The sequence below is a fragment of the Pimephales promelas genome, chromosome 16 (genome assembly GCF_988280905.1).
Source record: "Pimephales promelas chromosome 16, fPimPro1.hap1.1, whole genome shotgun sequence".
NCBI lineage: Eukaryota > Metazoa > Chordata > Actinopteri > Cypriniformes > Leuciscidae > Pimephales > Pimephales promelas.
Genome location: NC_142784.1, coordinates 3,314,072 through 3,328,904, shown reverse-complemented (window position 1 = coordinate 3,328,904; position 14,833 = coordinate 3,314,072). Strand labels below are relative to the sequence as shown.

The window sequence follows — 14,833 nt, the reverse complement described above, 5'->3', positions numbered from 1 at the left end:
AAAAAATGGCTAGAAAATACCTGTGTATTACTGCAACCAGCACTCCATCAGAGCGTTTGTTCAGTGCAGCGGGTAACCAGAGGTGAAAAGTAACTAATTACAAATACTTTCGTTACAGTACTTGAGTAGATTTTTACTACTTTCTTGAGCATAATTAAAATGTGGTACTTTCACTCTTACTTGAGTAGAATAAAAATAACTTCGCTACAATTATTTTTAACTAAAAGTACAAAGTACTATGGCAATATGAAAAAGGTGCCGACGGAGCAACAGGGCAAGCTAGTTGACGTTTGACAGACACTTTTCAAAACTACTGTGGTGGAGCCCTGCACTTCAGCCAGTAACAGACAGGTCTGACTCGCATGTAAAACCAATCAAAACTTTCAGTTCAGCTGGGGGGCGGGGCGTTCAAACCGTGCTTTGGCATTCAATCACTGGTGCTCATGTTTGAATCAGTATCGCTAACGTTTCAATATTTCAGTGAATGTAAGTGAATTATTTGCAACTCCTGAAATAGGTAATCCCATTGATAATACTAGAGCACCGATCAGTTAAAGTAAGTAAAAAACTCTGCTCATAACATGGACGCAGTTATTGCACTGACGGAGCATTTAACTTAAGTGTCTAAAATGCATGCACAGCTCAATTAAATACTAAATCTCTCCCTCTTTAACAATAGTTAAACTAATTGTACGAAGCATTGAAGAAGTGCGCACGGTCATTACACAGCACAAAAGCGCTGAGAACAGACTGCTGGCATTATACAGAGCGAGAGCGGCCTCTAGAGGTCAAATAACAAACTATCACTGGCTGAGTTGTTTATGTTAACACGTGAGGCTGCGCGCAGCATGGAGAGAACACGTAGCAAAAGCGCTGACACTTCAGGCATGCATTTTAAACACAGACAGCAAAACGGTATGAATACATAAAGGCTGTATTCATCGAGGCTGCGAGGACTCTAACTTTACTTCAGTCAAGCGTTTAAACAATGTGACAAAAACACACACAGACCTGACCCAAATGTTTTAAGGTACAATTGTTACCATCTATTTGCATTATTTTATATCCGGCTGGTCACTTTTATGCATTCATTAGCCGACGAAGCTGCATATATAAAACTAGTGACGTGATTGCTTTCCCAACATTGATATGTTCATGCAGCCGACAGAAACAAACAAATCAGAAACGCGTTCGATTTAAGGTCTTTTTAGTCACTACAATACATCTTGTTATTTTGTTTAGATAATCATCAAGTGTTCTAAAATAGAAGCAAATAAAGTGAGAGACTATAGGCTACATTACGTATAGGTAATACAGGTATTTATTATATTTGAAAGGCCATCTTTAAGCACGACTCTTTGGAATTATATGAAATGGTAACACTTTACAATACGATTCCATTTTTATTATTAACTAATGTTAATGCAAGTTGAAGAATTGATTCATTGTTAGTTTGTTAATTTCAACATTTACTAATGCAAGTTTTAATTCTTATTTTATCTATTATTACCTTAGTTAATGTACAATGAACTAATATGAATGATAAAGGTACAATTGTATTGCTAAAATATTAATACATACAGTAAAAACGTATATTTAAAAATGTATATATAGTTTCTCCATGGAAAAATTGCAAGTTGTACAGAATGCCGCTGCACGACTGTTGTCAAAGACAAACAGGAGATCACATATCACTCCTGTGCTTAAGGCTCTTCACTGGCTCCCAATTAGTTTTAGAGTGCAGTTTAAAATTTTAACCTTTACCTACAGAGCTCTCCACCATCAAGCTCCTGCGTACATCCAGGACCTATTTCACATTCACTCTCCCGGTCGCTCCTTGAGGTCTTCAGGCCAAGACCTTTTTATTGTTCCTAGAACACGTTTTAAAACAAGAGGTGATCGTGCGTTTTGTGTGGTGGCTCCAAGGCTCTGGAATTCTCTTCCATTAGTCTTGAGAGCTTTGGATACTGTAGAAAATTTTAGTAAACACCTGAAAACACATCTTTTTAGACAAGCTTTTAACTAGCTATATGGTGGTGTTGTAATATGTGTGTGGTTTTTTTATTTTTATTTCTTTTATTATTTGTTTTTTACTGTAAAGCACTTTGTGACCCTTCATGTCTGTGAAAAGTGCTATATAAATAAAGTTTACTTACTTCATGAAAGCTAGCTAATACATCCTTGTTTACAAATAGGACTGGCTATGTGTTACCTATGAAATGTACGCATGTTTCTAGGTTATAGCTAACGAAAACTGTAATATTATAATGTTTAAATTATTTTCTGTATAAAGTTAATATATTCATATTTATTTATGTACTTAATTTAGCACATTTCAGTTCAGCACTGTTTTATTGTAAAAAGGAGTCCTACTATGGTCACAGGTCGGGGGGGCCAAGCCAGACTGCACCCACGCCTGAAACCCAGGACCACCTCGAGGAGCGTACCAGAGACCAGACAGACAGAATTTCTAAAAGTAACAATCTTTATTGAATAAAAGCAAGAATAAAGTCTTAATATGGGCTTCGTATCTCTCTGCAGAAGGAAGGAGACCAGGAGGTTCACTGCGCCAACCCGGGTCACTGGCAGCCACAGAGGAGGAGGGAGTCGAGCGCCGGTCCGGTGTGCAGGTAAGTAAACATGGCAAGTAAATCCTTTTAGGCGTAATACAGGTGGACAGCTATCCAGGCGAACCAGGACCGGGACCACAGGCCAGGAGGGGACTCTCTCACCGGACAGGTAGGTAGCAGGTAAGTTTTGTTTCAAGCGGCGTCTATACAGTAGGTGGTCGGCACAGGAGCCGATGGATCCAGGAGGGGGACTCACTGCCAGCCAGGTGGGTAGCTGGGTACGTATGTCTCCTTTGTGCAGAGTGCTCTCCCGTAGCGTCGCTGGACAACAGGTGTAAGGTCCTCCGTGTGTCTTCCCTCCTTTAACAGCTCCAGCCAGAAGCAAGATATCCTCTAATCCAAAACAGAGACAAGTTTACAGGTTCCATTCTATTATGGTAAAGCAAGGACTTACAGCTGGGGCGGGTAGTTCTGAACAAGCAGCACTAAGGCTGGGGTGTGTCTCTCCTCCGTACAGGCAGCACACAAGAAGGCAGTGGCAGAAGGGTTTTCTATTTAAATAGACAGAGCATCTGATACAAGAGCAAACATGATCCCTTCGTATAATGGGGAAATCGGGCTTACGGCTGGACTGGGCTGTTCCAAACAAGCAGCACTACGGCTGGGGTGTGTCTCTCCTCTGTACAGGCAGCACACAAGAAGGCAGTGGCAGAAGGGTCTTCTATTTAAATAGACAGAACAAGTTAAAACAGGGCAATCACACTCCTCTTCAGTATCATCAGGAGTTTGTGGCCGGAGTGGAACATACACATTCAACACTGAGGGCTTCGTTCCGCAAACACTGGGCAAGAACGTGAACTGGGGAAATACTGGCGGTTAAATAAACATATGCGTCCACGCACTGCAAACTATCCACTCTCAAATCTCAGTGCATTAAGGCCAGCAGTCACCCAGAGATCAATCCTTCCACTGTTACGCTGAATCAACGCTCAGAAGTTAAGAGATGCAGAGGACTTCTCACGTCATGGGAAACAGCGTCTTCAATACTCTTTCACACTCAGAAGAAGATAACAGAGTTGCAATGATGCAAAAATTCACACTCTTAAGTGACAATTATACTTGTGGTCAATACACTTCACAATTCCTTATTCAATTCAGTGCAAGGCATACATTCGCACAGATCCGGTGTTTCATTACTTATCTTCCTCTCAAGAATGATAACGTTCTCCAGTCTTGACTCAATCTCCACAATTCACTCACTTCACATCTGTTTTCACATCTCCAGCTTGTATTCTCACAATCACCGTTGCACCTCTTTTCCAGCCAGATCCTTACAACCGCTCCAAACTATCCCAGCAATTTCAAGCCACTGCCAAAGAATAGATTTCTCCCGGGGGAGTACCACGCTTGAATGCCTCTTTCTTTGCCTTTTAACTGCTTCATCAGGCCATGTCTCCCAAACACAAACCCTTACACCAAACACACTGCACCTGGTACAGCTTAGCTCATCAGCTTCCGCTGTCATGGCAACTGACAACAAGCAGACCAGCACGGTGTGTCAGTGAAATTGTCCCGAGGGGAAACACACTCCCAGCGGAAATTTGTTCCGCTGGGTTTGTCACTTTGTGACACTATCCCTCAACCCACTTTACCTTTCCCCATCTGACGTTTGTTTGCCAGATTGGGTTTTCTGATTATGGTTTCACTAGTGTGGGCCACGCCACAACTACGCAGAATTAGCGAATGGAGTGGTATGGGTCGAAAGGGATGGAGGAAAGGATATCGTGATCCGTCGTCTTGCTGATCAGGGAGTCTAGTCCGGGGAAACTCAGAGTGGGGGCTTCGTCTTGGTCGGTAGTAAGCTGAGTTACTTAAAGCCCCCCTGGATGCAGCCTGTGGAAGTAAAAAAGGGGTGTTAGATAAAGAGGGGGGGGGGGGTCAGGGGGAGGTGAATGCATGAGTTGGAAGTGGAGGGGTGGGTGGGGTCGAGAAACTGAGACGAACGATGCAATGAAGGTGGGTTCGCTGTAAATATACAGACGGGGAACAAGCAGATTAGTTGAGGCGTGGCCCCTCTCCCGCAGGCTTGTGCACAATTCAGAATTGAATCGAGAATGACTACTAAATTCACCTTTGGCTAAGCCACACCCTAGAATGTAGATTGACCAATCACAGCGCAGCCAAGAACGAGCTCCCACAGAGGTCGGACACTTTTTCACAGTGCTCTATTGACTTTCAACACAGGTGTCTCATATTTTTGGTCTCGGCAGGCTATTACCGTCGTAGTTTTATCCAAAATATTGTTAAACGTTGTGCCTCGGGCATTTGTAACACAGATACACGTTTCCCAGAGAGGTTGGAGGGGGGTGTCCATTTTTTCCCTTCCCAAAACCGAAGTAAAATCCTGACAAGTGTCGTCTTTGGAAACTGTGTGGATGTCCTCAGTCAGCTAAACCCCGCAAAGATCAACAAGCACATTTTTTTTTTACTTCTAACCTTACTGTAAGTGTGAAGTTATACTAGTTAGACCGTTTTATAATGTTTTAGGTTATGATTTCGGTTCTCATACCGGTTGTTGATACGCTAGCCACGCTGCTAATAAACACAACCTTATACGTGAAGTTCGTTTTCTTTGTAATAACGATTATAGAAGTGAATAGAGACCTACCCAGCTTTGCATGAACAGTGTTGCTCCCTGATATTGTTAGTCCCAGCCTCCGTCTAGATTAGTAGAAATTGCGGTGGTTCATTTTTTGACTGTGATCGGTAACGTTATGCTTTTGCCTCTATTTTGGATGCCTTGTTGTATCTTGCGTTTCACCTGTATGTCTTGAATATAGCCTTCAAACGCATATTGCAGCCTCTTTTGCCTACTTCTATTGGACACTTTATTTGCTGCTTTTAGTGCTTTATAAAAGTCTGATAACATTTCAGCAGGAAGAGCTGTTACAGCATAAGACATGCAGAGTGCAGATGAAGTTTGATGGATGTAGCAACAGTAACTAAGGGGGGCGGGGCTTAGCCAAAGGTGAATTCCAATTGAATTCTTGAATTTGAATTGAATTTGAATTGATGTCAAAAACAGGGTCTAGAATTACAATTCGAATTTGAATTAAAGGAAGCTGAATTACAATTCGATAAAAATTCTAAGAAATTCATATAGATATTTTAAGTGAAGTGTTAAACAATGTAGCTTCACAATATATGTCAGATATGATTGCATATTATACAAATAAATTAATCTAAACCACATTTATAATGGGTTAACTTATAACAGTGAGCATTTACGTTTCCAAAGTAACCTTCCTAACCCTGACTGTAGGGGAGTGCGGGGCACAACGTAACGCGGGGCTAACGCACTTGTTTTAAATACTTCCACACGCTAGCATGACGAAACTTGATGTATTTAAAAGTTGCCATTTCAACACTATACAGAGAAAAAATTGCGCCAAAATTCAGAGATCTTTGTAAGATATCACTGAACATTTATTTAACCATAGCAAAAGTACATTTCCTACTTAAGTTTTTCATCTCTATTTTTGTGTTTAATTAAAATTAGACAAATCTGATATTTTTTAATCTCTAATCTGTAGTTTAAGAGTTGATATAGTAATTTAATGCTTCGCTAACTAGCAGAAGACACTAGCAGGGTTTAAACCCCAGTTGTGCACTTGGGGCATGTTGTCACACTGTGTTACATTGTGCCCCTATTAGAAATATGCTATTATATTCTATACTTTTATGAATTCTTTTGAGAAAACATGAGAAACATGTAAATAAAGACTGAAAGTCAATGTTCAGAAATTATTAATTATTACTTTGTTTTGAACTATGCTGTATAGCTGTTGTGTGTTTGCTGTCAAAATCAAAAATTAAATTAAAAAAAGTTAATTTTGGTTTGACTTGTATATTGTATATATATGACCCCTCATGTTACAATGTTCCCCACCTATGGGGCATGTTGTCACATTTAACATTTCTTTCAGGGTAAATCAAGAAAAAAGTATACACTGTATTAATAAAACAAAACCACATAATTGTACTAGACATGTAGGAAATTAATGTGGGAAAAAAAACAAATACTCTAAATAGATTTGCACAAACTGAGAAAGTCTAAAAGCGTTACGTTGTGCCCCATTTTCCCCTATGTGAGATTCAACACATTCTTTATATTGTGTGAAGGTGTGGAATTTCTTTGAATTGCCATGAATTTAATTCCACTTCCTGTCATTCTAATTCAAATTCAACTTCTTGGGGGGCGGAGTCAATTCAATTCAAATTTCAATTCATGAATTGAATGGAGGCCAATTCTGAAATTCTGAATTTTGCACAAGCCTGCTCTCCCGAACTTCAGTTAACTCATTAACTACATTTCACTAGCGTGGGCCACGCCACAACTACGCAAAATTAGCGAATGGAGTGGTATGGGTCGAAAGGGATGGGGGAAAGGATGTCGTGATCCGTCGTCTGGCTGATCAGGGAGTCTAGTCTGGGGAGACTCAGAGTGGGGGCTTCGTCTCGGTCGGTAGTAAGCTGAGTTACTTAAAGACTCCCAAAGGTTTGGATGAGCCGATGCGGGCTTGAACTTGACAGAGATCGTTAAGGTTGTTACAGATGTATAAGCGGTATGCTTCGGATGACCAGCGGCCTAGGACTCTGATAGTCTTGTCCGAGATGCTCATGCTGGCAGCCGTAGTAGCTGCTCCAATCCGAAATGAATGGACAGAGTAATTTTCATGTTTGTTAAACCAGAATCTCGTGACCATCTTTTATTTTCTGTAAGGAAAAGTGGTTCTTGGGTAGATGAACGGTTGGCGTATCTGGAAAGAATGTATTCTGAAAGTGGCTCATAAGGGCTGAGAAAGGAATTGAGGTGAAAAATGTAGATCGGAGTGACTCTCTGAATTGGTCGGTTTTGCTTCTCCTTAGGGTATATATCAGATAATCTGGTATGTGAGCAGTGATGTCTGAGAGGCAGGGATGAAGTGCTGGATTGAAGACTGAAGTCGACGGGGCAAATTCTAAGCATCTCAGGAAGCCAAAGAATGCGAGAAAGAACATACATTCTAAGGTTTGGTGAATCGAATGGCTCAAGTAGCCGGAACGCAATGTGTGAATGCATTGGCTCAGGAGGTCAGAGTTTAAGGGCAAGTGTTTAGTGGTGAGTACTAGTTCTTGTTTCCATAGACCTCTAATGAGCAAAGATATGTGATAGTGAGAAATATAGTGGCATTGGTCGCCAGTGGTGAGTTTGTAGATAAAGTTAATTCCGGATAGGTAGGTCTGAATGGAGCTGCAATAGCCGCCAAATCAGGTGGAGGGCGCTGCGTCTGTGTACAGCTGAATGTCTACTGGCTGTGTGACATAGTCATTGTAAAAGAAGGATATGCCATTCCACGAAGACAGAAATTGCTGCCAGAGCCGTATTTCCATTTTGCAGGCTTCATCCAGGGTGACTTTGTCGTGTAGAGAGAGGATTGTTGCTGCTTTTAATAGTAGGTGGGACAGGAAAGATTTCCCCTGGGGAATTATTCTAATGGCGTAGTTGAGGTGGCCAAGGAGGGCTAGCAGCTGTTGCTTTGTGCACCTGTCTGCTAGGAGATAGTTTGATAGAAGCAATGAGATATGTTGTGTTTTCTCTGGAGGTAGAGAAGCTTGGAAGGAGATGGAGTCTAGGGTGATGCCTAAAAACTCGATGGAGGTGCATGGCGCCAATGCCTTTTCTTTTGAAATGGGTACGCCTAGTTCGGAGAACACTTTGATGAGGGAAGAAAGTCCTGCATAAGGAGGTGTGAATGCAGGTGTGATGATGAGGAAGACGTCAAGCAGATGGAGGACGTAGGGAAGCCTGTGGTTATCGATGAGAATCCAACATAAGGCCTCTGAGAGGGAGTCGAAGATTTTGGGGCTGCTTCTGCAGCCGAAGGTGAGGCGCACTGAAAAAATAATAAGCTCCTTTTCCAGAATATTCCAAAGAAACGCCAGAAGTCTGGGTGAATGGGCATGACTGGTGCCCAAAAGCACTGGTGATGTCTGCTTTTGAGAGCCATGCTCCGTGGCCTGCCTTGCGGATGAGAGTGATGGCTTGGTCGATGGAAGCGTATTTCATGGAGAAGTCTAGTGCTGGAATGATGCTATTAATGCTGGGAATGTGTGAGCCATGGGGGGAGGACAGGTCGATGATTAATCTCTTTTTTTTCCTGGAGTATTTTCTGGTGGCGATTCTGATGGGACTGATGCGAAAGGGAAAGAATGGAGGTTCTTTAAATGGGCCTATCATAAATCCTTCTTGGACTTCTTGTGTCGACGATGTCTGGTTCGTAGAGAGCGGACTGGAGGTTATGGGAGAGATGAGAGGTGTCTGGGACTATCTCTATACCTGGAAGGAAGCCGTTTTTGAATCCATTGATGAGGAAATCTACAAACTCTCTATCTGGGTGGTCTAGTAAGGCAGTGGTACCGAGATACTTTAAAAGTCAATCGGGTAGAGCTGTTGGGTTGTGGGGGCAAGAGGCCCTTGAGTGAGCGCCTCCGCAGAATGAGCAAGTGTGTAGGAATCTGCAGTTGGAAAGAGAGCAGCCGAGATGGTTGAAGTTGTTGCATACCATTCTGCCTCCTTGGTAGAGGATCGGTCGTCCTATTTTGTCGATGCCTTTAGGAAGAGAAACATTGACTGTGGGGTGTATGTTGATGGGTTTTGGATTTAGAGGAGGTGGTGGGGCTGCTGTGGATAATCTATTGAATATTGATGTTTTGCTTGTGGAGGAGGGTTGGGACTGAGAGGGTGTGATGGTGCATGTTGAGGCTGGATGAGATGGGGCTCCACATAGTTTGCAGGACATTGAAGTGCGAGCTGCGAAGATCCGACAGTAAAGTTCTGCATCAAGAGTGGATAAAAGGATAGGTTAGTTGGGTTTTAGGAAGGAGTGGGGGCAGGTTGAAAAGGTCCGCAGAGAGGTAGATGTCCTGGGTTTTCTGCATGAGGGACTTGATTTGCGTTAATTTGTAGGGAAGAATCGGAAATAACAGGAGCCGTGTGGCTGTTAAAGCCGGAAGGAAGGGTAGAGGAATGGATGATGGGATGAATGTCCGTGAGGATTTGGAGCTGTTTGTGAGCTTAAATATGCAAGAAAAGATGTCATGAAATTGGATAAATCTAAGGTAGAAGAGGCAGATGTAGAAGGTAGTGGTACTTGGTCTCCACTAGGTGGTGCAGATGCTGCTGGCTGAGGCCATTGTGAAGGCAGCGTGGTGACGTCATGGGTCACGATGGGAGGATCGCGTGTGAATGCCGGAAGCGTTGGAGGCTCGGGATTTTTGGTAGAATTGTTAGTGGACGTTTTGTAAAGCTGAAATAAGATTGATTTATTGTCCGATCGGTGGAATCGGATGCCTTTATCCTTAAGAGCTCGCTGAAGGCGAGCCACGGTCCAATCCCTAATGTTAGTCTCTAGTCTGGGAGACTTAGCGTAAGTGTGCTGAGAATGGCTGTGGTTTGAAGAATGATGACGGGGTTGACGAGGAGAGCGATCACCGGCTTTCGTGCCTGTGGCGATTGTTGATGTTAGTTCTCGTTAGTTGAGTCGGGGTTGGAGAAATCTTCGATGATGAACTATGTGAATGCCCATGGGTCTGAGGGATTTCCACAGCAGAACGCGGCCGGTGTGAATTTTGGCTGCCTTGGAATTGTTGTGAAGATCTTATCTGTGACGGTGGAGCGATTTGGAATAAATCGTCTTCGGAGTTGGAGGGGTTGATCTGCAGCTTCGGATCCATGTCGAGAAACTGAGACGAACGATGCAATGAAGGTGGGTTCGCTGTATATACAGATGGGGAACGAGCTGATTAGTTGAGTTGTGGCCTCTCTCCTGAACTTCAGTTAACTCATTAACGACATTTATGTTTGATTAGCATTGATGACTTTGGTTTCATTTTGCTTCATTTTGTTTGTTTTGTGTTCAGCTGTTTTACTTGCTGTAAGTTGTATAATTTCTTTATTTTTTCCTTTATTTTTCCATTTATGTTTTCAGCCTGGTTTGTTTTAAATGGTATAAGTATATGAATTTAGACTTATAACATTTACATTTATTTTACTTAATATTTAATTTGTAATAATCTGAAAACAAATAAAAAAATCTGTAAAATAAACAGACAAACCCGTTGAAGAGACCCCTTCTTTGCCACATAATGGACGTGGTGTGAAATATGCCTATACATATAAAAACTAAAGAATACTGTCATAATCAATAACAGCAATAAATAGGACAGTAACTGTATGCAGCATTCTAAATCTGAACTGGAGAACTGGAGCATGATTTGAAATGGATAGCCTTTGTGCCCCCTAGGGCTCATTTAGCAATACGACTGCAGAAAGAATACCAACGAGCTAGTGATTTATTCCCAGCAATGTCGTTTAAGTCCTTGAAATTTCTCATGCAGGTGTCTGGCTGTCACACAGAGGGGTCTCACAGAAAGAGGTCTGCGCTCTAGGAGGTGTTGGCATGCTGCTAGCAGGACCTGCAGTGGTTGGCATGCAAAAGCACAGTAGTCATTGTTCTCACTCATTAGTTGCTGAAGGACTGGCTCCCTCAAGCTACACAATGTGACATCATCCTGCAAAATGGTATTTGAGAGCTCCCAGGTGCAGGACAAGCCTGCATAGATTTCCACTGCAATGCCCTGAAGCTAGAAGACATGTAAATGTGTGATTGAAACCATAGGTAAAACTTGTGAATCTTGGGAGAGAAAAGGATGCTGGAATTGCCTAACTGTAAAACAAGTTCCAGTTTGATTGTAGACATGTGTTCTTTTTTTAATCTAAGTAAAAAAAGGACACATTTCACACCAGAATTTTTGTGGGGAAAAAAATATGCTGCATATTTTGAGAAGGACGCATTGTTTATTTATATGACAATGAACACATTTTTGACCATTATTCTTATGACAGACACATTCAGCACCACATAAAATATAATGCAACCAGAACACTGCAAAATGACCAGATGCAAAACTTAAAGTAGCAAGCCATCTCACAAGGTGCCTTAAAAGATAAATACTGACTGAATAGACAACTGCTCTAACCTTTCACTAACACTTATGCCTTCTAAAAAGATATTACTTTTTCAATGCAGAAATGCAAAAGAAGGTACCCTGTTAAAAATAAAATATGCTAAGTATACTTGCAGCCAGACTAATATTGTCAGGATTCCATCCACGTCACAAGCTCCATCACCGCCCACTCATTCCCTATCAGGTGAATGTGAATCCCCCGGTCCACCCCTTTGATTAATGTAGGTTTAAAACTATCCCTTCCGCTCTCTGAAGTTGAGCTGTTGCGATTCCGGGCTAGCCACACTTCTGCTGTCTCCTCTCCAGCTTTCAAACCATTTTACATGATTAAGAATCTGTTATGTCTTTTCTTTTCAGTGATAGGGTTTTGTAGGGTTGACCTGCCCTTTTCTTTGAAATCACGTTCATTCTGTTTTGTTCATGTATTTTTGGTAATTTTCTGGATTTTGATTTGGATACTTCGAAGGAAGTTAGTTTGATATTTGGTTTATTGTCAGTTTTACTTGTTATTTTGGGCCTTCTGTCTTCTTGAAGATTATACACCCACTGGTTTATGTTACTCTAGAAATACTCTATTTTACTAATATGTTCATCTTCTTATTCTTAATAAAACATGTATGTTTTTTCTTGAATTTTGTAATCATTGGTTTCTTTTGGTCATTTAACCAAAAGATAGATCGTGGGAGTCATTTAACCTACACGCATTACTCTTATGTTCCACAGCCCCTCTTACACCAACATTTTTTTCCCTTCTGTCTAAGATTATACTAAGTTATAAAAGTTTGAAATGACACGAAGGTTAGTAATTGAAGTCGGAATTTGTTGTGTGAACAATCCCTTAAATGACCCTAAAACAGGCTGTAATTTATGTAATATATGATTTCTTGTTGAACTGCAATGGTTGCTTAGCCAAGTGGTTTGGGAGATAGATGGATTATTTCTTTTGAGTTTGTCGTGGAATATTTCACAAACATAACTTTGTGAGAATCACACTGGACAGGAAAGTGGAGTGAAATAGAAAAACAGTACAAGAGATAGTGAGAATGGGGTCAAGAAATGACACATCTCCATGATCCCTGTGTGCCAAAAACAAAGTCTGCTGTAATTAAGTCTGCTGCTGCACCTTTGTATCCAACTGAAGTTAAACGTGCCTGGAATTTTCAGCATGTGTACACAAAAATGTTGCATTTTTAAATATGCCAACCTTTTTATTTAAATGCAGTCTCTGAAAAAATAAACATAATTTGTGCAGTTTGTTTAAAGCCCAACACTTGTTAAGACGACAAACCTTGTTATAGTTGGCTCCAAATGTAATATGACACAGCTGTCCTGAGGATTGTTCCTGTGTTGCATTAGTCAAATTCAATACCTTTTGCTCTGAGCTCTGTGGCCTGTATTCTGAGATGTTGAAGTTTGGTTTGTGTTGGCTGGTTTGTGAAACATTGCTCAGAGGTAGGTTACTCTGAACACTTGTGTCTGGAAACTACATCAGTATGAGACAAACTCTACAGGGAAGCAAACAGCGGTATTCCAATAGATCTGTAATATGTTTCCCAAAATGTCTTTGAGTAACCCTCTGTTTTAAGGTCAGCGAGAGGAATGTCTCCCTGAAAAATGTGGAAATTCAGGTCAAATTAATTATTCACACCATGCCTTGTATTACAAAGCCAAAAGAAAACTATGGGAACTCTGAGCTGTCAGGGAGCAGGTTAGGGTCAAGAGAGCCGGGGGTCACTGACTGCATCTTAAGAATTTTGATTGAAGTTGGTCCCTCATGTTAATGGGGTCCTTGAAGGGTCTTGGTTTGAAAAAAACAACAACTCTCTTCTGCTCAAAGGGAAGATGGGACGTGAGAGCGATATTTGAGAAAGCATCACTGGTGCGGCCAGCCTTTTATCCAATATGATCTTGGTTTAAGCAAACATCCGACCTGGCGTGCGACTTTTCGCAAGTGCCGAGGGAATTTTCTCTCCCTCCTTGGATGTGAAGGTGTAGAAGAGGCTCTGGCTGGGAGGCAGGCAGTGGTACACACACTTAAGTGCCGCTCTGAGGACAAAACACAGAGGGGATAAACAATGGGAGGTGAGCCAGGCTTGGTAAATAGGCCCTGGTTGGGGAGGGACAGAACAGAATCATTTGCAGGTCATGCTTTTTTTTTTTTTCACACTTGACGCTAATTTACTTCTTCTTGGCTCTGTCTCAGCATTCTCTGTCTCAGACCTTTTATCTGTCATCTCTGTTTTTAGATGATCTCTGGTCCATATTACTCAAAGCAAATGTTCATTCGTATCCACTTCCTTTGAACTCAGGATTGTAGAAAAACAAGGGTCTGTGCAGGGTATGCTCATTATGTTTTTGGCCACTTTGTTAAGAAAGTACATTATATGGTAATAAAGAGACACTAAGGTGGAGCTGCAACATTTAATACAAAAAGTGATTTGAATTAGTTCACTTGACAGGTTAAAGGATTGTTTCCGCAGACGCTAGCTCGTTGACATTCAGCTGTGACTTTTTGTTGTGATGTATTGCATAGTTCTGTGAACAGTTTCCTCTCACAAAACATGTTTGGCTCAGTTTGCATACTAACAGGATGTACATGATAAATGCGCTTGGGCGTTGTGCTTTTCTGTGTGGTCAGCTTATGTGGATCACAAATGCTTTCATCTCCTCAATGCAATGCTTTTCATTCATCCATTTCCAAGACTCGCCTGACATTCTCCACCTCTCTCAGAAGCTATTACAAGCTAGTTTGCTGAGACAAGATTGTCGCTATTCCTGTTCAAATCTTGCTATTCCACTAAAAGTCAACAACAATTTTCCAACGGACGTTATGGACGAGTGATGTCAAAACCAGGAAAGGATAAAAGCACATCTGGTTCAGAACCATTTCGAAAAAGGCTGAAGCAAGTCGACCACAGTGATGTAGGAAGTATGGCAAAGTGACGCATCGTCTCGTTCCCTACTCAGGGAACTAGGGTTACAGTTGTAACCTGAGACGTTACCTTTCGAGGGAACTCACGATGCGTTGATTGCTTTGGGAACAAGAATGCCCAACACGCCATACGAACCAGAGCCTGTCTGTGTGAATACTGAGACGAAGAGCATCTGTGAACCTGGGTTAGTGCCCAGGTCGAAGTTGTAAAACCTTATCAATGTGAACCATCCTTTTTCAGAACAATAAAGTAACGGCTGTA

At 41.7% G+C, this 14,833-nt stretch overlaps 1 pseudogene; it reads right to left on the bottom strand.

Annotated features, from left to right (window-relative positions):
• Window positions 1–3,020: 3,020 nt before the first annotated feature.
• On the bottom strand, window positions 3,021–13,873 carry LOC148971934 (uncharacterized; annotated as a pseudogene).
• Window positions 13,874–14,833: the final 960 nt, after the last annotated feature.